The 27,510-nt window shown below is 39.1% G+C and overlaps 1 pseudogene; it reads left to right on the top strand.

Moving 5' to 3' along the window:
- Nucleotides 1-6,094: 6,094 nt before the first annotated feature.
- Nucleotides 6,095-27,510, top strand: part of LOC141435497 (uncharacterized) — a 90,198-nt pseudogene continuing 68,782 nt past the window's right edge.

Raw genomic sequence — 27,510 nt, 5'->3', positions numbered from 1 at the left:
GACCAGTGCAAGTTGTTGTTCACTGTGTCTTTCTATGGGGGTCATTGTTCAACAGTCGACGTTTTCTGTATTGAAATGGTGACGACTGGCATAAGCGAAAAGCTCGACAGCTGTTGAAACCATGTCTCACGCACTTAAGACTATTATTACAGGTAAGTATAATACATGTTACTTATAGTATATGTTCGTCGTCATTTTTGATTGGGTAGGTCATCGCAAATTCCATGAAAAATTTAGGAATAATTTTAGTTATCACAGTAAATGATTGCATTACATGATTTCATTACCGAATTTATCTTTAATTGAAGCTTAACACAAACGCTTGTCATGTTTCCAAACCTTATCTTAAGACAGGAACAATGATTTCATTTACCAAGCGCTAGTAATTCGCATTCCTGATTAAACCCGCGTAGACCACTGATACGGCCGTTAATTAAAAAGCTTGCACTGCAACGTTTATGATGCCCTGGTAGATTCATCGCCTGGTGGCGGCATGCAGCGCGAATGCGATTTACAGGCAATCTGCATGAGGTGCGCCGGAGTGCCGGAGTGCATGCCGCCGCCGACAAAGGGACCGCGCTAGTCTTGCCACGCCTGCACGCACCTTCACAATTAAACTGACTTAATTCGACATAACTTCATTTTTAGGGTTCCGTACCTCAAAAGGAAAAAAGAAAAAACGGAACCCTTATAGGATCACTTTGTTGTCCGTCTGTCTGTCTATCTGTTAAGACCCTTTTTCTCAGGAACACGTGGAGGTATCAAGCTGAAATTCATATCAAACACTCCGGTCTACTGTCCCTTGGACCAAAATAAACCTTTCTTTCTTTCTTTCTTTCTTCTTATTTCTTTCCTTGGAGCTGTGAAAAAAACAAACTTCTAAGCCAACGCAACCAAAAGATAAGAGTACTTCGCGTGAACTCAAATCTTGAAATTTGGTACGAAGTAACTTATAGCACAGGTAAGGGAAAAATTGCGAAAAGCATAAATGTTTAGTTACATCATATAATAAAAATATTTGTACGGAACCCTCGGTGCGCGAGTCCGACTCGCACTTGGCCTGTTTTTAAACTAAGTAAGTATACCTTGTTGTTTTGGTACGAAATTTACTATTGAAATGAAAATAATTTCGAATTGAGCCAGTTTAATTCTGAAGGTGCGGTAATGATTTTGGACTTATGGTGTCCTGAAACCTGTAGGGTTCAGTGATAAGATGCAAATATTTAATATTAAACTTTGACTGCTGCTTCTGATTCTGGGAGACCGTGCCCAGGAGTACCTATATAAAAGTTAGATATGACGACGATCCCAATGGTAAAATGCTTGACGCTGCGGACGACAAGTAGGTAAGTACCTTTAAAAAGTACCATTTGAGGAATCGAAGAAAAACCCAATTTAGGAAAGTTCAAAAATCACTGACATTGTCATTCATTACCCGTGTCATGTCATTATTATTCTATTTGTATCAAAAACGAACGATTTAATGAAACACATAAATAAGGAACACCGCAGCATAATTCCATCACACCCTTTCACGCAAAGAATCACATAGAATCGTCCATCCGTTTGAGAGAATTGAGAGGTATCGATATTGGCATCAAACTTATAGACCTAAGGCCGCTCGCCCACGGCGACTTTATGTAGCGATGCAGTAGCGATGCTCTCGCGCGTTCGCATAGTCGCGATGCGGTCGCTAGCTGTGTACCCTCGCGCACATAACCACGATTCTGTCGCGATGCAAACGCGCTACTGTCGCGCTTCACCCTCCCTCCCTTCACACCCTCCCCCCGTTCTCTCCAAGATGTCGTCCAAAACCGTCGCGCGTTTGCATCGATACAGTCGCGATGCCAATGCGACTAACGCGCGCTAGTAGCGATGCTGTCGAGCATTTACAAAACGCGCGACAGCATCGCTACAAAAAGTCGCCGCGGGCGAGGGCCCTAACACTTCTTTTTTGCGTCGGGGGTTAAAAATTAATAGGATGTACAAAGTTAAAACAACTCACTAAGTTCCAGGAGACCACGTCAGTAGCGGCAGCGTCTCTCCGGGAACGTCTCCAGCGACGGCAGAACGTCAACAAGCAATGCACGGCCAAAGCCAAAGTCAACATCACTTCCTTTCCCACGCGACTGCGGCGCACGCGCGTCATCCTTTGTGCAATGGCGAGTCTTTCAGTTTCCATGTACCATGAAATGACTGAGAGTTCTTTTATTAGTTGCAAGAATTGCCGGAATGTTATGGTTCTACCTTTTTTGGAATAATCAGGTATCGCATAGAATCGTTTGATATAATTATCACATTGCCGAAATTTCGGGTTAAACTCTTTCTTTTCATGTTGGGCCTAGCACCTTGTAACCTATTTTACTGGTGCCTGGTTCCTGCGCTCGTTTCTTGTGACGTCACAGTTCTAACCTAACCTACTTTAGTATAGTAGGTACCTGCCTAATTCGTTTCCGTATGAGGTTATTCTTGGAAAAAAGTGCAATTGTTTCGTTATGCAAAATTATGTGAAATTAGTTTTATGCGAAGTGCATTTTATGCGAGTTAATTATTTTGCTTCAAAGTTCATGGGATTTTTTCGTCGTGTACTAAGTGCGTTTCGGTCAAACAGATTATGCCAGATGAGCGGTACCATGTCAAATGGGAGCGTTATATCCTTCATAGCCTACGATGTAAATATCACTTCATCAGATTATCGTCAAGTTTTACCAAACCAACGACGCAGTTCCTATTTGACCAAAAATAAATAACTTCTGGGTCGGGGATTAACTATTAACAAAAGGACATTTAGGCCGAGGCCGCACTACGGCTAAACCGCCGCGGTTTTAAACCGCGTCTCTTTTAAATCAAGTAAACATAAAAAAACAATCTTAATTTGATTGCTTAATAACGATATCTCTTGTCCGGGTGAGCGGTTAGTTCCGATGGATGAATGGAGTGCCGAAAGTTTCTCGATGAGGGCTACGGTATGAATGTCGCTAGCGTCACTGCTTAAGTGGCTAAATAAGAAACAAACAAGCTGAGATACGTGGTGCATAGGGGAAATTCGTGTCTGTACCGTTGTCCAGCAGTGGTGTAGCGGTATAGCACGTGGCACGGAATGCCGAGGACCTGGGTTCGATTCCCAGTGCTGGTTTTATTTTTCTGGTTCTTCTGTGCATCTATATTTCAGTTTGTATTTTCAATTTAAACATAAAACAGCCAGTGCGGCCGCTTGCATTAGTTTACTTGATTCACCAAGTCGCGCGGTTAAAAACCGCGGCGGTTTAGCCGTAGTGCATGCCTTAGCCGCATTTAACCAACGTGTTTCGAGGAAGCGTATTCCATTGCTCTGTTCAAGTCGTGCCTTTAGTTAGACTAAACACGATTAATAGAAACAGCTCCGAGAATCGACACAAAGTCTTCATTATAAAAGCAGATTTCTATTAATCGTTTGTAACAATATTCTGCAGAGCGGCTGTTTCTACGGCTGTGTTTTGAGACGCGCTCGACTCCCACAACACGTCTGTTGAAGTTTTAGAACAATGTTGTACCTGTTAAGTTTATATTCATTCATTGCTATTTAATTACAATGAGCTTCAAGTTACTATTTCTAAGGAGGCATGCCAATACAATCAATACGCATGATGTCATTGAATGTTTTTTTATACAGGTTGTAACATTCAGGTCGATGAGTATGAGAAAGTCTGAAAATATAAGCCATACGAAGATCTGTTCTTAGAAACCTTTTAGAAACCATCATCGATTTGAGTAACAAGCAAAACTGAATTCAAACATTAAATAACCCTCCTTCTTCGCAGTCGGGTAAAAATAAAGTTATACCAACCTACTCAGCTCGGGAATTGAACCCGGATGATTTGAAAAATAAAGCTTAGATTATTAAGAAATATGAAATACAATACAATACAATGCATTATATTCGGGTTCCGTAAACTGCTTCAACTTTGCCCTCTGGCCCCAACATTGCCTGATTTGATTTAGTCGATACCTTAGCACCCTTTAGGTTTTTAAACTTTTATAATCCGTGTAGATAAAAGTTTAAAACCAAGTTTTCGACTCTAAATCAAATCAGGCAATGTTGGGGCCAGAGGGCAAAGTTGAAGCAGTTTACGCCGGTTCCTTTTATCTTGCATAATATCGATTCTCCGAAATACACTTCGCATAACAGGTATCTCATATTTTTTTTTAGCCGGATGATACTTTTGCATATTCATAAATTTGCATAATTATCAGTTCGAATAATAGTCTTTTTTCAGAATATTAAATAGCAGAACACACTTATCCCCGAATATACTTCTGCAGAATATTAAATAGCAGAACATTGGTATCGCCATGTTAAAGTCAGCGCTATTTAAAATTCCGTGAAAATATAATACTTAGTCCAAACTATTATTTTGCTATGCCATTATGCCATATAAAAATCGTCGATACTAATATTCTGCTATTTAATATTCTGCAGAAGTATATTCGGCGATAAGAGTGTTCTGCTATTTAATATTCTGAGAAATGACTATTATTCGAACTGATAATTATGCAAAGTTATGATTATGCAAAAGTATCACTCGGTTAAAAAAATATGAGATAAGTACCTGTTATGCGAAGTGTATTTCGGAGATTCGATATTATGCAAGATAAAGGGAACCCCCGATCTAAATGTTACACCCTGTATTGTATACCATTATAAAAGTGGCGTGGCGCCGTAACAATTCGATTCCCACCGGATTGCCTAATTATTACAACTATTTTACAACAAGTAGGTAATCATGATAAAGGTTGTTGCGAAGTGTTAGGTAAGTACTTAGGTAGTACGGGTAGCCAGAGACATTCTACCTCGCACATCTCTATGCCCACCTAACGAATATGTTCACGACACGCCACTGCAGCCGGCGCATGCATACCAAGTTTGACGTCAATTCGACTTCTAGAACCGGATCAAAATTATCTTGCAAGATCTGAAAGAAAAAATACGAGATGAAGTTAATAAAAAACAGGTAGTACCTATCACAGAATAAGTAATATAGTACGTAGGTTAGGTAGTATACAAAAATATCTTGAACAAAAAAGAAACCTCGTTGATGAGTTTCGTGGCGGATTCTTCTCAATATATAGGTTTGTCGAAATGAATCTACTGTAGGTCTTTCACACCTTTTAAAATTATAGTGAAACAATTCAAAATATTCATATTTCCAAAATGAATTTTAAATAAAACACAATCTGGTTGAATTTTAAGATGAGAAAATTTCAAATTACTTATTTCAGTTTAATTTTCAAGGTGCGATTTGTCAAAGATGATTTTTAGGGTTCCAGAGCCAAAATGGCAAAAACGGAACCCTTATAGTTTCGCCATGTCTGTCTGTATGTCTGTCTGTCCGTCCACGGCTTTGCTCAGGGACTATCATTGCTAGAAAGCTGTAAATATGCACGAATATAAAAAAAAACAAAAAATATTTTTTTAGAGTAAGTACCTCCCATAGACGTAAAGTGGGGGTGATTTTCTTTTTCTCATCGAACCTTGTAGTTTGGGGTATCGTTGGATAGGTTTCGATTTTGTGGTTTGTTTTTTTCATTAAAATCGAGCGTCAAACCCCCAAAAAATCTAAACCGGTTGGTGGACAAATTTGAAAAAGTTCAGGATGGTAGTAAGTATATCAAACTTACAGGGGAAACTATAACGGTTAAGTTTTCTTAGGAATTATTAGTAGTTTAAGAGTAAATAGCAGCGTAAGGTATAAAATATACCTAAAATTCGAAATTGTAATGGCCACGGAACTCTATTTCGGGCGTGTCCGACATGCTCTTGGCTGGTTTTTATCACAGTGATGCCAACACTCCAATTGACTCATAGCTGCATTGGCGTGAAAATCGAAATTTTGTAAGTGGTCGGTCACTTCGTTTCGGCTGAACTCATTTCTATCGCATCACAGGTATTCAACGTTAAATAAAAATATTAGCTAATACATTCTTAACGCTGAGTTTGCGAAAAATGACAATAGAGTACTATGTACTATTGCGCGGAGGAACCCGAGCGTGGAATACGCGAGCCGAGTACACAAACCGAGCGTCAGTCAAGTTAACTCCAAACTCCAACCAACTGCTTGCTTGCGAAGCGCCAGCCAGCCAGCCAGTCATATCGCACGGTCCGTAGTAGACGCACGCGCACAACGTTACGAAAATAAAATACATCGCGGTAACCAAGTTTTACTTTAATTCGACAGTGAGTGAGAGTGCTAGTGGACCTGCAGTGATGCATGGAGTTTCGTGTTCATAATATTTTGGTGAGTTTTGTTTTCTTTTTTCGCATTCGCGGACTACGCGGTCGCCGGTTTGTTATTTTTTGTTTGCGAACGCCGGCTGTCAATTGTTTTTGATAAGTGATGCGTTTGTTTTTATGCACTTTAATTTTAAGTGGGTTCCTATTGTTCTTTACTTGATCATCATCATCATCGTACCTGCCGTAGGACGTCCACTGTTGGACATAAGTACCTAGGCCTCCAGCTTTGGTTCAGTGAGTTTAGTTAGCTCCGTTGGTCAGATCCATTCTTAATAATGTTTTAATTTATTAATGTTTTATTTAACCCTATGTTTTTTAAATGGCTGGTAAATTTATTTATAAATACTAGGTACTAGACTAGAGCTACCTACAAAGTCGTGAACTAAATAAGCAACCTACCCTACATCCAAGTTAAAATTTTAAGTGCATCCGCCACATCTAAATCCTAAATACCTACGTGTATTGACCAAAAACAAAAACAAATGAATTATTCTGTCATTAGTGTTAGTAATTAAGCTAGATACATATAGTTAATTAACTAACAATCAGCTAATTAATCCTAGGCCAGTATTTCGACTTTCCGCAATTTGACCAACATTCTCATTAACCAACTTAATTACCAAAGTACTTAACAAGAGTTCACCTCGAATACTTGGCATTCTTAGGAACAATAGGTGATAAGCGAGATCTGTCACAACACGGCATGCGACAGCTGACCGATGATAGTGATGGACAGACGGAGTATCGGCGCACGCGCATGCAGGCGACAGGTTTTGGAAGCCGCAGGAACTGCCAGGTTTTGCTGTGGTAAAAGTTTTTATTTTTATGAATACTCGTTTTAGTGTTTCATTTCAAGATAATTAATTTAATTAACGCTAGACAATATAATGCATTAAGTATTTTTTTTATTACTTCGATTAAATTTAGGATGTTCACAGTTCATTTGTTGAAATTACAAACTCTATTGGAATCCTAAATATATATAAATATGGAATATGGAAGTCCTAAATGTAAGTAAACAGACTAATTTACAAATTATACAATATTATAAATAAATAAATATCACGGGACAATTCACACCAATTGACCTAGTCCCAAAGTAAGCTTAGCAAAGCTTGTGTTATGGGTATTATAAGTACTACAATATTTAGGTAAAGCAGTGCCGGATTAGTCCATAAGCAAATTAAGCAATTGCTTAGGGAATCATTAACGTATCTAGGGTTATTTTACTTATTTTTCAGGGGGGGGGGGGGGGCTGGCCTGGATTTTTGTGTGAAGATATCAATCAGTAATACAGAATTCTGAATCGGTAGCCCAACATCCTGGGGTGGGCACTAGACCACACCGCACCAAAAAAAATGCTAGCACATAAAAGGTAAAATAATAAATCTTAATAAATACATTGTTTTTTAAAGATCGATAATAAGTTATTGGCGTGGATTGCTTAAGGCATCAAATTCAAATAGTCTTAATCCGGCACTGGCGTTAAGTTAGCAGTCTGTTGATTGGTAATGGTAATTGGTAGTATTGGTTTGGTACTTTGGTAGGATTCTTTTTGTTTATGACCCCGACCTACCCCGACTGACAAAATCAATAGAGACACTTGAAAAACTCTAAATAAGTTTAATAAGATAGCAAACAGATAGAAAACGTAAGAGACTGATCACATCCTTCCAATCCGCGCTGGGCCCGCGTGGGAACTGCGGCTGCGGCCCAAGCCCTCTCATTCAGAGAGGAGCCCCTGTGCTCAGCATTGGGAGGTATATAGGCTGGGATGATGATTATGATGATGATAATGATGATAATAACATCCTTGTCTTTAGGGTTCCGTACCCAAAATGTATAAACGGGACCCTATTAGACTACGCTGTCCGTCCCGCTGTCACCAGGCTGTATCTCATGAACCGTGTTAGCTAGACAGTTAAGATTTTCACAGATTATGCATTTCTGTTGCCGCTATAACAACAAATACTAAACAGAATAAAATAAATAAATATTTAAGGGGGGCTCCCATACAACAAACGCGATTTTTAGGCGTTTTTGCTCGATATAATAACGGCAACAGGTAGACGGTTGAAATATTCATAGAATATTTACCTAGTCGTATATTCACTTTAAAAATAAACAATTAAATTAAAATAAATTTAAGGGGGCCCATACCCAAACGTGTTTTTTTGCTAATATCTAATGTTTTATAGATAATGGTACGGAACCCTTCGTGTGCGAGTTCGACTCGCACTTGGCCGGTTTATTAACCGACGTCAGAGATGTTGAAAAGAAAAGTGGAAATAAGCTTTCCATAAGCATTGAGCTTTAAGATAGAATTTGCTTAGAATCAAAATGAAATTTAAATACAACATCTACAAAAGTTGAAATATCTCCCAAACGGTGGCATTTTTATTAGATCCATTGTACCTTTTTTAGAATGTTGTAAGTGCCCTACGTTAGTATACGTCGCAGATCCGTTCATATCTTAACATTTTTTACGTATAACATAGGTACTTACCGAAACTTTTCGGTGATTACCGGTTGTGGCACATCACTATTTATGGGATGTAAAAAACCAGTAACACATGAAACGTCATTTTTAGTATCTTGGTTTCACAAATAGAGCATAAAAGAATAGTAAATATCCCATCCACACCTCCATCGCGGTCAAATTCACACTCACATTGTATTGTAAAACCTTGTTTACGAAACGATTGCGATTAGTCCACAGTCGCACGCGTCGTTAATTACGCCAATTACGCGCTAAACACGTCCTACCCCGCGTTCCTCGGGCTGCGCAAGTTGCTAGTGTCAAAGATTTTTGTTGGTCAGCCAATCCCTCAGAAAGGTAATATGGGCGACTGTATAATCTGTCATTACCTATAGAAGATCTACTTAATGCTAAACATTTTTTTGTCATTTTCTGCATCAGAAATGGAGAGAACACATGAACTTGTATTTATTAGTCTTCCATGTTTTGTTTATGTTGACGTTGAACCTTAACGTAAAAATCAGGGGTAGGCACTTCCCATACAAATTAACCCATGCTTGTACGATACGAGTAAGTATGCAAGCTTTATTTCCACCTATGACAAATATAAATACTTATCTTCTTATCATTACTCTATGAAGATAGTTTACTTTTTTTTTTACTTATATTTAGAAAAAAAAGATTTCATAAGTTTTCGTTGCATAAACGGGTAAGTCACAGTGCTGTACTCACACTCACGCGACGCGACCGGTCGCCATGTTTGTTTAACGACACGCGTTCGACGACTTCGACGAGCGATCAATCTGCGTCCAATCAAACAGATTAATTTCTTCAATGCTATCTAGCTGGCACTGGAGCGGTATCACGACACGAGTCTGCTATGGTTAAAATCTGATGACGTAAACATCTACCAGTAAAAACCACGAATTTTAGTTTGCGTATAGTACCAATACCAAACAACCTTGTTTAGTTACAGTTTAGATGATCTTTAATTCTGTAATGAGGTAAAATCATAAAACATCACAATTAAAGCCTTGATACTGCTAGTAGTTGTAAACCCAAATTTGTGTTATTAGTATTATATGGCTAGTTTTTGAATAAAATAATGAACATTTGCTTTATTTATTTGAATTTTTGATTGGGGTAGTTAAATCTTTTCAATAAGTACCAGAAATGCGAAAGTTTTGAGAACGGTTATAGTATGGATATATTTGTTACTCTTTCAAGCAAAGTATTAAACGCACATTGATGAACTATAACTCGTTTATAACCTGAATCACCTCATAAAATACATCCGCAAAATAACGATAAACGAATTCTTTGCAGACGAAGTCACGTCCAATGGCTAGTTTGCTAAAGCTTTTAACACAAAGTATGTTCGCGAAGCAGGCCGTGGTCGCGTATTGCCGGACGACTCGCTCGCCACGAGCCAGTTTTTGCTCCTTAATTGCAGACAAGTTGTTTTTGCGAGTACAATTTTAATTCTGTCGGGACTGCAAGCGATCTGTCGGCATTTAATAATCGAAGGTCTCCGGCCCTATGTTGTTTGTCTTTTTGCATGTCGAGCAAATTGGAATTTTCATGTTTATTTGCTTGCCTTGCGCTGTTCGTGCCAGGATCCATAATTCGGAATGGGTTGGCGGCGGCAGTAAATTCTAGTGACGTTTGAGCTGAGCGCGCTTTATCTTCGTTTCTATAGTCAATCTTTAATGATTCTTGGTAGTTTTATCATTTTTTCAACTGAAACATACGCGTATCTTCAAAATGTCCCTGCATACACAAATACTTAGATCAAAAATAATCGTGGCCCGTGGTTGTAAATGTGTAGCGGCAAATCAATATCTGACAAACTGTGTGATAGTTACAAGTTATGGCTGAGCCTCTTAGCTGATAGTGCAGCGGCGTGGTGATGGTGACCCGCGCTATCGGCGCCGAACGGCAGACGGCAGCGTTGCATGTGGCTGTTACATACAACAGAATAGAACAATAATTATATCTGTTGCGTCATCACATCAATTAAATTTATGATTATTCATTATAACTTGAGGAAACCACAAATTTGTTAATACTGACTGCTTTGTCCGCAAAGGTCTTCTTTATCCCTTTAGCAAACTATTCGACCCAATACTCACCACTCACCACCAGCAGTCTAACGAATGTTACATAAATTTAAAATTAAAATAAATTAATGAATGAATGAATGATAGGATGAATTATGAAGAGCCTCTCACTCAAAATAAATTGAAGACTGGTGGTATTGTTTTCCACTGTCGGTTAAATGTTTGAAAAAGTTTAGTGAAATTGCGACCTGATGGGTTATATTGCTTTGCCCTTTACATATTTGGTCCTACGAACTTACATCCACATGGACTAAAAACATTAAATGTTAAAGGCTTTAACTAGGATCGTTGCGTCAAACATTTTAACCAAAGTGCATTCCTTATAGGCAGAACCGCCACAGACTGCAGAATAAGTGTGTCGTAAATTCTGATATTAAATCAGCCGTAGGTTTATTAATCGTATTGGGTGGCCCGTCGAAACAGATATTCTGCACGTCAGTGATGTCTGTGGATCGTTCGAAAGCCAGTGTTGTTTATGGCGATGGTAACTGGCTGGAATCACATGTTTACGCGTCGTCGCATGTGATTTGATGTGATTGGTATAATAGCTGTGGCGGCTTCCGGCGCTGTGTAATGGGCTTCGGAGCAGGGGACTACTACGAAATTCGAAAATCGAAGTTCGTATAGTACCGTCCCTCTCACTCTCATATTAAATAATATAAGCGTCAGCGGGACGGCAAGATTCGAAGTTCGAATTTTGCAGTTCGTAGTATAGGGTCTGTTCTGTACTGTACAAGTGTACAGGGCAAGCGCTAATCGCAGCGGCATTGAAGCTGTGATTGGGTCGCGCAATGTTGATCGCGATGCGTGGGAGTCGACGGTGACATAACAGATAATATTTATTTTGATGAACAATCCGGTTCTCTTAAAACATCCATAATTTGTCGATAATCCAGCTCAATAAGCAGTTATTTCTGGTTGAGAATTTTAATTTATAATAGTCATTTGTCACGTTTGCAAGAGTTACAGAGGAAGTAAGACGTTCTGATGTTCCTCTACCCGTTAGCATGGATCACTTGGAAGACGTATATCATTAATTTGGGACACGTAGCGCGCCGGATATTGTTATAAAAGTGTTACGCGCATTCTAATGCCATCCTTTATTTACCACTCCCGCCAAGCTATAATTGATTTCCTTGAATAAATATTTTTTGTGTATTCTGGTTATCTGCTTTGTCTTGACCTGACTTGAGTCACCTACCCAGTTCACTGTTTCCCTTCATTGATGCCAATCTTGTTCAATAAAGCCCACTGCGGCAGTGCTTAAGAAAATCTAACGCGGAGTCAGTTCATCGTCCGCTCATTGTCTTGTGGATATTACTAGATTTAGGTCAGTGTAGGTGACGCGTCCGTTTGTCTGGCTAAACAATACGCACTATTAATAGAGTTCAATGTATATCATGTGTAGTTTAAACGTACGTGGTTTGTAAATAATGAATCTCTAACATTTTGTTAAACAATAGTTCTTGTTTGAAGGCGAGTTTGGGCATTGTCAGAGCGTGGGGGTACCAGGAGCGCATACAACACAAAGGGCTAAATTAATAACTTTCGTTACCGTGACCTCTGAGGTTATCGCGGCTCTCGGAGAGATTGTATTTGTAACAATATTGACGTATGTGCCTACGTGTTTATTTTAAGATTATTTTCTGTAACTAAAATAGCTTTTGTTTTGGACAATAAAATGCTCTCATTTATCATGACATGTACTTCGTATTTTACTTGTCGAGGTATTTCTAATAAATGGACATGAATTAAGTAGTCTTGTTTTGGGGTGTACGCGGGTCGGGTACCTACCTATTGGTGCGCGCAAGGAGCGTGTTTCACAAGCCTCGCCTGGCGCGTCTATATTTGTGCATTTCGGCCTACATCGTCCGTTTATAGACAATTTTATTATTGCTGTTCCACACCACACGAGTGGTCGTGAAGATGGTTTACTGCTCGTAAACACATCGGATAGAAATCTCGTTAGTTGCATCGTTTTTGTGAGGCTTTGTTACGGCGGGCTGTATTATATTGGAAATGGATATTATTTAGTAAGAAATTGCACTTGAAGTGGTAAAATGCCATTATCTGGAACAAACTCGCGTTTAATCGCAATGTTTTGATTAGCATCAGTAGTCTATTGTTTAATATAATATGTACCTAGCGACTGAATCAAATAGCACAAATTGATAGCGTAGGTAACCCGGCAATCGTCGATAACTGATAACTCCCTAATGATATGATGCTCTGGTACTTTGTTGTCGCCACTTTATCGGATTACCAATGTAATTGGGATTTATATCGATAAGATTTGTGTGAAAGTGTAAAAGGACGCGTGACGCATTTAATAATAAATAATGTTAACACATTCTCTTTATTAAATTTGTTGATGATAAGATGAGACGAGTAAACGCTGTAACACAATCATAACATCCCATATTTGTGATCGAACAAAAATGAAATAGGTACCTGGTACTTAACTTGAAAACAATGACAAAAGTATTTAATTAATCATCACTCAATCAAATATCAAGCTTAAAGTAATCACCTTGAGAAACCATTATACTTAAATATAATTAGAACAGATTTTTTATTATCGAAACTAATCGAAAGTGAGGCTCACTCGTATTTCATATCAGAGGTTCAGGCTTTTTCAGTAAAGGGTAGGCAGACAGGGAAAGAAGCACATTATCTTTTTCTAAACTTGTAGGTAGGTCAAAGCTGATCATCTTCCATCTCGTAATAAAAAAAAAATTAAGCTTCCTTTACACATAAATAAAGCCTGCCTTGTATGTAAATATTATTATTTATTATTATATTATTGTATATTTTTATTTTCATATACATACCTATCGACGGTTGAAAGGTGAAATTGACTAAGCGACATTTTTGTCAAAATTTTAAGACTGCTAAAATGACAGCGAAAATTTACTGATTCCGAACATATGTAATATAACTCACTATCTTAAAAAAAATGTCGCTTAGTCAATTTGTCCTTTCAACCGTCGATTCGATATAATATAGGATATGGCAAATTCAAGACTTGTCCAATACCGTACTGACGATGACCTTTTCACACGCTCCCGGTTTGCTCGACGCGATAAGTCCCGTTCTCAGTACGTAAATATCACATGTGCATTATTAACACACTTGATAAGCAATGTTTAAGGTCGATGTGCTCGTTAGATAACTTAGCACATGCCTGCTGTTGCAGTGGATCAACGGCGCTTTCATCCATTCGTCGCGCATTCCTATTCGCAGATATTTCTTTTTGCAACTGCATAATGTGACGGGTGCAACACTTGAGTTATTATAACTACCTAGGTAGTTGCAATCGTAGCTGTAAAATATACTTTGGTTTCCTGGTAAACGGATTTCTTGTGCTTGTCAAAACGAATGGTCAGCTAATCTCTGATTATCTCATCTATTCTTGCTATCTTACCATTGCACTGGGCGATAGGTAGTTCAGCATAATTTTATTTTAATTCATTTCATCTCGCAGTTAATATGTGTACTTACCTACTTTTTTTGGGGACAACAATTATTAAACTATGTGTGCCAAATATCATTGAAATCTCTTTAATTATAGCATAAAAGAGTAAAGTTACGCTCACAAACATAAGCATTTTTACTATAAATTACTTAGTCGTTTTGTTTAACGACAAAGTTATGTAAACGCTCGACATAACGAAATGCTCGTTGATGTAAACACACTTAATCATCGCATATCAATGGTCGGCTCATTATCGCAGTGTAAACAAGAGCTCATTTATTCACGATAGTATCTCAATCACGTCGTTACGCTAATCCGCGCCGGCGCAGCATCGCTCACGCTCACGACACGACCACGACGCGGCGAGCGAAATGCGATAGCACCATAATGTCTTCTTCGGGCCCACGCGCGCCCCCGCATCACGCAACCCATTGTCTCCCTTTACAAAGTAAAACAAACTTAAATTTACCTCTCGAAACGCCATCATAAAACTGACCGCGAACAAACCCCGCCGCAAACCTTACTTTGCTTTTTAGATCGATCAGTATTTCTGCGTTTAATAAAAATGAGTTCAATTGTTGCCAGTTTCGTAAGACGACGCAACATGAAGTATGGCGTGCGCTTTGTAAATTTGAGACAAGTGGTATTAATTGAATTTGTGTCGAAACCGATTAAAGCAACGGCTGTAGTCATTTTTATACTGTTACGGAGCATACAGCACATATTTACATTTAAATGGTAAGTTGCGAGCTGTTTGCCGGAAATGTACACTGTTATGATTCTGATATAGATCTTTACTTTCTTCGCCATAAAAACACGCACATTTCATATAGTAGGTACGAGTATAATGTTGAGCTTTGAATGTACGATGTTATATTATCACGATGTGCAACACCCAAAATATCATAGACTGACTAAGTAAATTATATTTTACTTTGTAATCGAAGATGCATTTTCTTCTCGTGCTCTGTGTGACTCATGCTCATAAAACGTAACACCTCTTAAAACTGTTGATATTTCAATCAAGTTAATACAGTCACACGCAGTGATTAAGTGTTCGACGTGTGGAGTGAACGTAGAATGGTTTTTTAATGGATTAATGAAACTGCAGTGAGACCGCGCCTCGAGTGCTGAGTATGATATGGTTTCGGTGGTGTGGACATAAACCACATGATATCACATACACTATTGATTGTCTGTCTATCCGCTTTCCCTTCGGGTATCAGCTTACTTGTTCTGTTTATTTTCAAATGAAGTTACTACTCGTAATTTTATTACGAATATTACTCATGTAATAAAACAGTGTGTATGCTATGCATGCTTTTGAAATCACCTAACTAACCAGAATTTCAACTTCTTCATACACCACTCAAGGCTGTAATGTTCAAGATAAGTTTAGATAAGAGCTCTGAACGAGACAGGTGCGATTCGGAACCAGCTGCTGCGTTTCCTGGTTGCTGCTGCTAACAGGTTGCGCCGTGACTGCCGGTGGAAAAACTTGCGCAGTAGCTTGCGCTGGTTGCGTGAGCCGAGGGTTGCCCGATACTAATATTAGGCAAACTCATGACAGCCTTAGAGCTGTAGTTCAATGCCGGATGGACAAACAACTTTTCAGATGGTTTGGGGGAATTTTTTGGACAACGTTCATACTTTCGTGATTAGGAATTCAAATTCGAATTAAGACTCAAGATCAATTCAAAATCGAATCGAAGACAGAATTGGTAAATGGTGGTAAGTAAATGTAAATAAATGATGTTGATGAGATGTTACAAATACCGGCTATTGAAGTGATTTTGAGTTAAATAAAGGATGACCTTTTTTAAAAACAGCATAACATGAAGGGCTTCATTTAAGTGCTGCTCTGCTGCTGTCCAGTGTAAATTTCTGTGGAAACCCTAAAAAATGTCTTGGCATCCTGTTTGATAATCCTGGTGACCGCTGCATCCCTGGAGTGACGAGAGCGGGTCAGACGAGTCGTACTGTCTTTCTCGCGACGCGATATTATTGCAATAACGTGCGAATTACAAGAGCCGCGTATTTTAATAACGGGGAGCGACACCGCGCGGCGCGGACTATCGAAGTCTCAATTTATCGCACTTACCGTTTCCTTGCTTTATCTGTTTGTAACGGTAAGAGAAAGCCTCTCATTTTGTTTTCTGTAATTTGATTACTCCCCAAAAGTAATTTGCTTAATATTTTGACCAATATCGCGACGTTTACGAGTCCTTATTATATTATGCAGTTCATAAAATTTCACTAATGCACGAACGAGTTCCGCTGTACGTGTTTCAACAGCTCTAGTTTAAATTATGGTCGTGGGCAATTAGTCAAGCAAAGCCGCGGTGCGAAATGAATAGGTAACTAAAATATGTCCCGTTTGTCACTGCGCCTGCGCCTGCTCCTCCAGGTGGCTCATATTTATAGCCCCGGCCGGCGGTTACCGCTTCCTCTCTGGAAGAACCGACCGTGAACAAAATCGACTTTCTCCGAATGCACACAAATAGACGTCAAAATGGGAGTTGTTATTTTTTAGTAACACTTGATATTTGATTCTAATGGACTTTTGAAATTCGATAAGTAAACTGTGTGCAAGGATGCCGCTGCGCAGTTAAATGTACCAGGATGACAGGAACTAGACGTGATCATGAACAAATAACTGCTACAGTTTTAGCCAAATAAGTGGTTGGGGTACTTGGGGTTGATTGAAAGGGAAGCCGAGGCATTGATGGCCCTCGTAAGGGACACCCGCATCCGGCCGCAATTATATCGTTGCTCGCTTTATTGGAAAATGGCCGAGAGCTCTTGTCACTTGATCACTTTGGAGTGCCGACAAAAAAAACTCGTGGGCCTAAGCCATTAAGACTTAAAAGGGTGAACAAGTTGCGTCAGGTCAGGTAAACTAAGTAAAGTAATCCATAAATCAGGATTGCCTTAATAAATCTAAAGTTTAACAGAAGATAATTTTAAGCCAGATTGACATGTCTACATAAAAAAGTACCTGCAGGGCTACTACGAAACTTTAAACTACGTTCGTGTCGTGCGGTCCCTCTGACACTTATAATTTAATACGAGAGCGAGAGGGACGGCACGATACGAACTTCGAGTTTCGAGTTTCGTAGTAGCCCTGCAGGGAACTATAAATATCTGGTAGTTTAATGCAGCTTCTGGGAATAGTAATCTTGCGAGTCTGTCTGTCAACTGCGGACGTAAGTGCTCTGGACATTTAACTTATGATCTCTGTGTTATACAAATTGCTTTCTTAGCATTGAACGATTGAGAGATTTACTTCTCAATGTTAATAGTATTGTATGTTAAGCATTGACTATAAAATTCGTTTCTTTGACCATTAAAATTCTTACATTTCGATATGGGACACAGGGATTGACGAAGCCAATCTATCGTCTTAATACTTTTATTAGATTCTCTGTTTTTTTTTCTTATGGTTTATTCTGATTAGTTTATTTATGGTTGCATATCCTGGCAACCTATTCGCTTTTCTGGCTCTCGTGATTACTATAGGAACTCTCGAAATTACTTAAAGGTTTTTAATTAAAACTTAGTGAGTTAATTGTTGAATAGTTTTTGTGAGGCTTCATAATAACTAGCGGAGTCTGTTGGGCTTTCGAATCGTTTCAGGGTTAATATGAACATATCAATTTGAACTTTGCCACGCGAAATAAAATTGTATCGATTGTGAAATTTTACCGAGAACGTCTATATGTTGGAGCGAAATTGGGCAAATTAATTGTTATTAGCTCGCCTCCGCTGTGTTGAAGGTCACTGGTTAAAATATAAAAGTAATTTAATTAATAATAATGTATTGGTCGAAACCTTGCCACTAATGGCCGCTTGCTGGAAACATTAAATCTAGATCTATAGATCTTTGTTACCCCGGGTAGGTACTTGATAGTTCCATACACTTCTTAAACTGAGTTTATTGTTTTCATGTTTTGGTTTGTTAGGTTTCCATGTTTAGTGTTTTTGTAGGGGGTGAACCGTCTTTCTATTTGGGGTAATGAGTAACTACCATTTTTACTGATCATGGTTTCAGACGAAAACACGAAATAAAAATGTCACGATTTGAGATATAATATACCCATCTTAGTCCAAGTTTAATTTTCCCGTGAAGTCTAGGTTTTACACTGCATTTAATTCCATAGGTAAATGTGGTTAACATTCGATTCACGTCGCGGAAGCCCTCGTTTTCTGTGTTCCTGGTAGCCGTCGGGACAAGCCGTCTGGCACAACGCAAACACAATGCAAAGTGGGGGCATCTTTGCGAGGGCGTCTGAGCGTGCCTGTGTATATCTAAGTGGCAGGCTGTGGGGTCTTGGCTTGCTAATGAAAACTGAACTGCTTTCGAGACACGGCTTGATTGAAAAGGAATTTTTCCATGTTTTGATGCCGTAAAATGGGTAAACCCTAAAAGATGTTTTCGTTCTGGAAAATTACGAGGATGATTAATCAAAAGAATGTTAAATAGTTGTGATGATTTGTCATAGATTAAGTTTACGTTACATGTAGCGTGGCAAAAGAGATTATTGATCTTTGTACAGGTGTTACAGGATTACGACATGTTTTTAGCAATTTTTTCCATTTGACGGAATCGATAAATTCAATTATGACGCGATGACGTAGGTATCATTGCTATTTGTAGTATTTGTACGGAATTTTTCAGTGTATATGTCATGGTGGGTGAAAAGCCCGGATGGACACTTGAACAAACACACGCAGTACAGTATCCGCTGTGCTACAAAAACAACAGAGTTCAATACATACATGTATTGAGGTTAAGGAATGTTATTAACGTTAATTGGGTATTTACTTGACGCGATTATAATACAATAGAGCTGCCAACTGCCATATTTGGGCAAATAATGTTGAGCAAGCGACATTTGGCATGTGACATTATGTGCGTGCGTGGATTTAAACCAATTGTGAAATGTCAAAGCATCGATTTTCTTGCGCCGCTGCTTATATACCCAACGTTTTTCCCCCAACAACAATGCCGCCATAAGTCCTTATAAGTCGACTTTCATCTGCGTCCATAAAGGGTGTTGCATCAATCTCTATGACATCAAAGCACGCAATATTTATGCCCCGAAATAGCCCCGACCGAACGCAGCCATATTTATAATTATAAGGAACGCATCCTTTAGTGCGGCGTCGAAATAGCCGGGACGTCACTCGGCACTTCCGACGCGAGGATCAAAGATGGCCGCTTCAAACACTGCGCTGATGCTAATGCTACGTAAACACAAACAGTGATTGCCGTTAAATTGCCAGAAGCAATAACTTAGAGCGATAATCGCTACGGAGCACGCAGGCTGTGAGAGCATCTATCGTTGATGCACGGTGTCATTGCAAAAATGAGATTTCTAGCTATACTTAACTCATTGAAACCCATTCCATACAATAAAGCATCGATATTCTTTAAGGCTTCCCAAAAGCAAAAGGACTTACATCGACAGTCTTGAACCATCGAAATTAAAGTCCAAATTCTTCTCCATTTTATAGACATGGGCTTGTTATAACAATAACACACAGTAGGTGTTAATAAACTCGCTAAATAGCGTAAACGGAAAGTGTCGCAGACAGGAGTGGTGCATTCGGAGGTGCAGCGCCGACAAACGCATGTCTAGACGAACCCCTCCCAGTTTCAATTTAATGGCGGCGAATATCCACCGCATCCTGCGCATTTGTGTGGAAGTCGCTTTCATCTAATCTAAGTATTTACTTAGCTCTAGATGAGGACGATTATAGACACCGGGTTAGTTTTGCGCTGGTTCAGCGGTGAAGTTGATTCATGTGTAGCTGTTTCACCGGTTACTTTTATGTACGGTAACTATATAAGTAATCTGATTGTTGATGTTCCACTACATTGCTATTAGTTCTGGCCCATCGCCAACCAGATCACCAGAGCAGACATACATAACCATGATGACTCTGATGCTAGATGGTCCCAAAGGAAGATCAGCGCCGCTCTAAGACCAGCGGTTTGCTGATTTGGGACCATTTCGGGACATGGGCGTTTCCCGCGTTGTCACCTTTGTCATGTGATTCTTTCTTTCATCGCCGGTTTTTCTCTTTCTACAATAGTAATTACAACAACAAAACCGATCTAGATTCCGTCGCAACGTGGGTCACAGTAGTTTTGGACATCCTTTGCGCAACGCGCCGGTGGCCGGTGTTATTGTTGGCGCCGACCGTCTGCTATTTACAAATGACCCGCTGTTGTGAGTTAGTTGAACAGTTGATAGTTACACTATCAATGTCTCACACGATTGTTGCAATAAGTACTAGAGGTTGCAAGTCGTACTGACTAAGAATGAGACATAGAATAGTTTTAAAACATCGTCATGGCCGCTAGAAGGGGTGATACGAGAAGGTACGGAATTATATGGGATGTTATGGTATGGCTAACTTTTATTTTCGGTTGGAAACTAAATTATTATTAATCCCTAAACGCAGAAAACTAGGAGCAAACTCACAAAATTCACAAATAATATCAGCAGTTGGCAGTTGGCCGTCTACGTTGGACATAGACCTCCCCCGTGGACCTCCAGTTGCTTCGGTTGGAAGCGGCATGCATCCATCGTGAATCCGTGGCTTAGCTCAAGTCAAACTCAAAGTCAAATATCTTTAGGCGCCAATGAAATGAATGAAAAAAAAAGTTACCACCGTTTCGGAAAAATCTCTGTTGAGAAAAATCCGTCAAGAAACTCAACGACATAGATTTCAATAAAAATACGCCATTTCAACCAACATTCACACTATCTTTCGTAAGGAGGCTTGTGATCTTTAAATCGAACGAGATCTGTATACCATCATCTAATTCAACAAACGAATCACACTATCGTAGATTGTCTTCAATTTGCTCGAATGATATTGTTATCGCTATCAAGATGATGTCACCGCAGTGGGATTAATTGCCTGCGCCGGCGCCGATGCTGTGGGAACCGCGTCGTGTCCTGGACAGGCTTAAACTATAAACACCGAGCAAAAAGGTGGGGTAACTATAACATGTTGCGCGTGGGTATCCGCACTTCCTGTGCAGTTGCGAACCGTCCGTCTGCACTGCAAATGCGAGTGTATCGATTATTAGCTCTTCTCTCACTCATCTCCATTGAGATAAAGCAGCTTAGTTTTATAGTGACTGTTTCATAATGAAGATAAGTTACTTTAATCCCCAAAAGTATACATTTTTATTATGCGAGTTGTTTCATACTCTAATTATACATAAAAAAATTACTAACTTTGTCTGCGTCTTGCGGTATTTTCGCATTTTCCCGGGATGAGAAAGGTGAGTTAATGTTAATCTGGGATTAGGTAACTTTCAATTAGTGAAAGAATTTTTGAAATTGGTTCAGCACTTCCACAACAACATACAAGCAAAACAGACGAACACAATATTTAGCTGTTTTTGATATTAACTAGAACAGAAATAATAGGATGATGATGTCCTCCGTGTCGTGTCCGACAAAGGCGAACCTTTAGGCTTGTTTATTATGTGCCCGAATATGGCTGGCAAAGCCAAACTTAGTCTTAAAGGTCCTATTACAGGGCGCGCAATGGTGGTCAATAATAGGATAGTAAGTATCTGTAGAGTTTTTATTTTTGCTCATTGCTCTACATTTAAACATTTCTAAACATATTTTCTAATTTAATCACAGCTTCAATCGTCGCGTGACAGTAAATATTAAGATGTTGAATGCAGTAAAGTTTTATAACTGAAAGCAAGTGTGACAGTAATGCGATAAAATGCTCCACGCTCTAATGAGCGTATTCGTATGAGAAGCGGGCCCGGTAACATTACCTCCCTCGGCTTTTGGACACGATCGAACGTAATCCCCTGATGTTTAATCATAGTGTTTAGTGTTACCAGTTGCTCATTTGACATCCTTAAACTTTATGCCGTTTAAGTACAGTCGAGTTCATAAACTTATGAGAAAAAAAATTGATCAAAAATATCCGAACACGACTCTATTGTTAACGGCGTAGAAGCGTGTTCAGATATTTTTGATCAAAGTTTTGCTCACAAGTTCATGAACTCGACTGTACCTAATACAAATCTTTCCAATATACACTTTTTTAAATTATACATTTTATGTTGTTGTTTAGTTATGATATTATGAACGTCGAATCATCTTATCGAATTAATAAGGACAAGCAAAAATTGAAAATGTTGATATGTTATGTATTTAAATCAAAAATAGGTACTTACTTAAACATTTTCTTTTATCGATTCCACAATGGAATCACATAAATGGATCTTGTAATAAAAAGAAAAAAACACTGATCTGACTGACTTAATGTGCGATGTACGATGGTCTATATGTAGTTTCTATTCTAAAGAGTTTTAATAGCATATTTTAATTAACTGGTGGGACCTGATTTAGTCATTTAATATAGTCGCAATAAAATCTGTATTGCTCATTGTAAACCGGAAAGTACTTTTCCCAAAAACCTATCTCGCTTTACCCCACACGTCAAGCCTGCCAACGCCGAGAACAACCCGCCATAAAATATATTTACCAACTGCCGGAATCCCATTACTCCGACACATTTTACGGCAACACAGTTTGATCCTCCGCATACTTGAGTGGATAGTTAAATCAGGCGCATTCACCCCCGATATCACCGTGGGATCAGTATTCCCCTGGATAGATTTATACGCCATCGCCGGGATACTGTTACAAGGACGACAATATTTGGGGTTTCGCTATTGTGTCCCTATAATTTATGTGTATTTTCCGATATAAATGACAGTATTTTTATTGTTGGCTAGGTAATTTAGAAGGGTTAGAGCAACCAGTGCAGCGGTCATTTAGAATTAAATAAAACACATAAAATACTCATAATCTGAGCGGGTTTGGTTATTGCTCTTCATAGTCACACCGACACCGGCAACGACCGGCAGACGACAACCAAGTGAGTAAGTATTCCATTATTCTATAAGAGCTCTCTTCATCGTCACTCTTGACAGAGTGGTCGTCGGTTGAGGTTGATGTCCCCTTGCTTTCCACATTGCAGTACTGGAATCCGAAGTTCATGGTCGGCAACAGCTACTTCTGCCCACTCTCACATCAAATCTCTAAGTCACTTTTTACGACACCCTCGGGAAAAGATGAGTTCTTCCTTCCTATTCTGAAACCGGGTATATACTGTAACGGGGTCTAGACCCGACCTTTAAAAAGGCACAGAACCCTAAAAAAAGCAAATATAGACTTGCACCTCGGTCAATGACTTAACCAGGCGGACATAGGGCCATGAGAGCTACCCTCAATAAAACGTCATCTCACTGAACTGAACACATGTGATCATCTTATCACATGTTTGTTATGTAATATTGATTGTACCGAAATAATGAATCGCCTATACCAGGGGTGACTTGCGCCGTGAGAATACGCAGCGTCCCTCTCACACTAGTGGAGAAAGGGGTGAGAGCGACGAAGAGGGAGGAACGCGAGATTGATTCATGTACCACAGATGCTGTGGCCACGCAATGTTGAAGAGAACCAATTTTTAAAGAATTTAATGAGTTTTCAAATAACATTTGTAGTATGTGTGTTGTGATTAAAATCATCATGGCGAACTTGCATTTTTCACTTCGGGAATGTTCTTAGCATTAGAAATTCAAATTTAATTTAGATGAAAGGCCACTAAGTGGTAGCTATTGGTTTGAAAGCACATTTTTAAGGAGTGCCTAAAATATTAAGCACTTTCCTAGACACGCCCATGTTTACAGAAACTTAAGATTCCACGGTTAGACAAACACTTTAAAGAAGTATGCAAATTCACAACCTGTGACCTAAAGAGATCTAAGTATTTTTAAGAAAAAAAAATTTTTTTGCTGTAGAGTTGACTTAAGAACCAAAGACACTAGGTCCTTTGCTTTTATTTATTTGATTTTAGTTTTTAAATAAAAAAAGGTAACTAGGTATCCTTGTCGCTTCCTCGATTCGGCGTTCAGCGACAAATTATCGCAGTGAATCATTTTATTGTACGTGGAACAAACTGAATCATATACCAGGGAGCCTTTGTGCTACTACTGTCACGTTGACATCCCATACTTCTGTCAAGGAGATCATGCTGAAATTGATTATTTAAAGGTTCCACCTTGGTACATGACTTAGTTTGTTTGACTGTACGTAATGGTATCTTGCACAAAGTGCACATCTCCTGCTTGAACTTGACCTTAGCTGGTTCCCTCCGGCTTGCGCGGACCGCGCGCGGCAGTGCCCGCAGCGCCGCCGCGCCGCCGGCCGCGTGCATAACACCATCCCTGGGATCTCTGTAAAATGTTTTATTGACAACGTGGTTAGTGATGTGCTTTAATACTAGTATAAGTAGAAATAAGGTGAGTTTCATTGACCGATCACAGACTTTTATATTTATTTTGTAGTTTATAAACGGCTTGCGGTCATCTGTTGTGCCGGCGTTCATGATTCATGTGGGTCCTAACTCTGTTTGCCGATCAAAATTTCAGGTTTTTTCGTACTTCGTCTTGATCCGATCTGGTTGTGTGGTTCGCTAAATAATAAATACCAATAATGTTATTTGAAGCAATGTTTAAATTTTCGCGATTTGCGAAGCAATGGCTAAGCCAAAAAATGTGCGAGAAAGGGGAAGTGGACTGTATAGAAATTTCGAAAGAGCAACGAGAGGAAAGTCGGGATGGTGAAGGAACGTGCCGGAAGCAAAATATGGCGTCCCGCGACAAATTAATAAATAAAATGAAAAAGCACGCGAAAGAATAGCTGCTGTAGGAAGCTCTCACCTGAGAACTCCTCGTCTGCTGCAGGGCAGGATCTTAGGGCGTCGGTAACGGGCACCGTTGGCTCGAAGTCTTCAGCTCCTCCGGAATCACTGTTAACTCTTACCTCTGGTGTCGTACTTAGCCTTCAGATCAGCGCAGGGGTGCAGGGAGGCTTCAGCAGCAGCACTGAGCTTACGTTGAATTTAAAAACTACGGTTCGAAGGAAAGCTTGTAAAGTTTGGGCAGCGTAACGGCTGTTACAATTCAAATTCTTAAAATAATATTAAAAAATAGAACAGCTTAAAAAGCAATGGCAATGCTAACAGCAAAGGCGGGACTTAATCGCGATGTACAGTTCACCAGCACCAATATCTGACACAAGAAGGCTAGGCTAGGACGTGTCAGATATTTTTGCACGCTCCGCTGTGGCAGATATTAATGCAGCTGACTGTACTGTAGGAACTAGGCTGTATACCGCTGGCAGGTGGTAAAACTGACCACCTGGCAGGTTAGACTAACCTAGTTTTATATAAAGAGATAGGTTTTTTTATATTGTGTTTCTAGAATATAACTTTAAAACAGATTGACAGCGGTATACATGCCGGAGGGCAGATCGCTCCCGATAGCCTAAGCGGCTGGAACCATTTATGTAAATCTATTTATAAGTACTACCAAGTTTTAAAATAAAATATAATTAATTGAAAAAAAAAAATATCTCTTTATATAAAACTAGGTTAGTCTAACCTGCCAGGTGGTCAGTTTTACCACCTGCCAGCGGTATACAGCCTAGTTCCTAAAGTACCTAACTGAAACTATCTAGCCGTGGTCATGAGTAGAGTGAGCAACCTATTCGTATAGTTAATATATTAATTAGTGATATTTAAGTCATGATTAACTCCTATTTAAATTATTATTTGAAGAAACGTTTAATGATGAGAATGATGAATTATGAATCGTTTTTTCACAATGAATATTTAAGACCTTGTTCACTTTCATTTCACATTATTTCAGTAAAATCATTCCAGTACTTAATATGAACTGCGGTGCTCAATCGATCTCGTGTAACTCGTCAGGATTGTAACCCCGCAAAGTACTTATGCTTTGGGCTTGTAACTTCTAAATTGCATTTTACCTTTTTATCAATATTCCCAGATCTCAAATCCTTTCCTAAAGTGCAGAATGCCTAATTTTTTGTCTTCTTATACTTAACACCGGAATCTTAATATGGCTGAATTTCAAAAAACCTTAGTCTCATAATACCTAAACAACAACATAGGTATGCTTAAAACAACTAAAAGTTAAAATACTTACCTAAATTTGTATGTTGAACAGGAACTATATAAAGTCAATAATCAACATCAAATTTCTCAAAAACCCTAGTGAAAAAAAAAATAGGCATTTTGCCTTTTGGGTGTTTTCGGTTTGAGTTGTTTTAATATTTTGTCATTTCTGTCATTCGGCATTTGAATGAATTGTGCATTTCAATCTTTAGGTATTTAGAGAATATGACATTTAAAATCAAAGTCATAATGATTTTTGTTCATGTTAATACAAGAGACAATTTGGCATTTCAGGTATTATGATCCCATGGTAATTTGAAAATTAGGGGTATTAGTGAATAAGGTATTATGAAATTTAGTGGTTTTAAGCCCAAAGCCAAAGTATCGCCACTGGAACGATTTTACTGGATTAATGTTAATGTGGGTCTAAGTCGACACTGGTTTTAATGTAGCAACATTAACCCACCCAATTAATGGATGTATTCTCACACACACGTTTGCTTCATATCGAGAGCGATTTCATTTTCTTAGATTTTGACAATATCAGCAAAGCTACGTTTTTACCCCAACTAGGAAGCGTGGAAAATATCAATCGATCTAGCTAATGCGTCGAAAGTACCAGGCGAGCATGACGTGAGCGGAGACTTATCCTCTGGCAGCTGATAAGATGCACAGCAGCTCCACACTCTCGCGCAACTCATGGCGTGAAATCGCGATGCGGATGGATATTATATTGGTCGTCCGCCATAAATCTGTTGAAAAATAAGGAAAATATGAGCTACTTAATGGAGTTGGCATTTCATCTCCTTTATAGAAAAAATAAATTTACTTAGTCTGGATGGGCTTTCTATAGTTGTCGTGCGTGTCACAATCAAATGATGACGCTATATATGACATGTCGGGTTTTTCTAACTGACAATTCGGAACTGCCATATTTTTAAAGATATTACAAAATAATGTTTAAATAAATAATAATGTTCCACAACTCGTTTTGTGTAATAATAAAGATATTTGAAGAACAAACATGCGCGAGTGTGAAGGCAGCGCCGGGTCGCGCGCGCGTGCGCTGGGCCGCGCGGGGCCGGCGCCGGCGCAGCGTGACGTGACGCTCGCTGATAACCGTTCT

Source organism: Choristoneura fumiferana, chromosome 15 (assembly GCF_025370935.1).
Source record: "Choristoneura fumiferana chromosome 15, NRCan_CFum_1, whole genome shotgun sequence".
NCBI lineage: Eukaryota > Metazoa > Arthropoda > Insecta > Lepidoptera > Tortricidae > Choristoneura > Choristoneura fumiferana.
The sequence above is the reverse complement of the archived record's forward strand: the minus strand, read 5'-3'. Positions and strand labels throughout refer to the sequence as shown.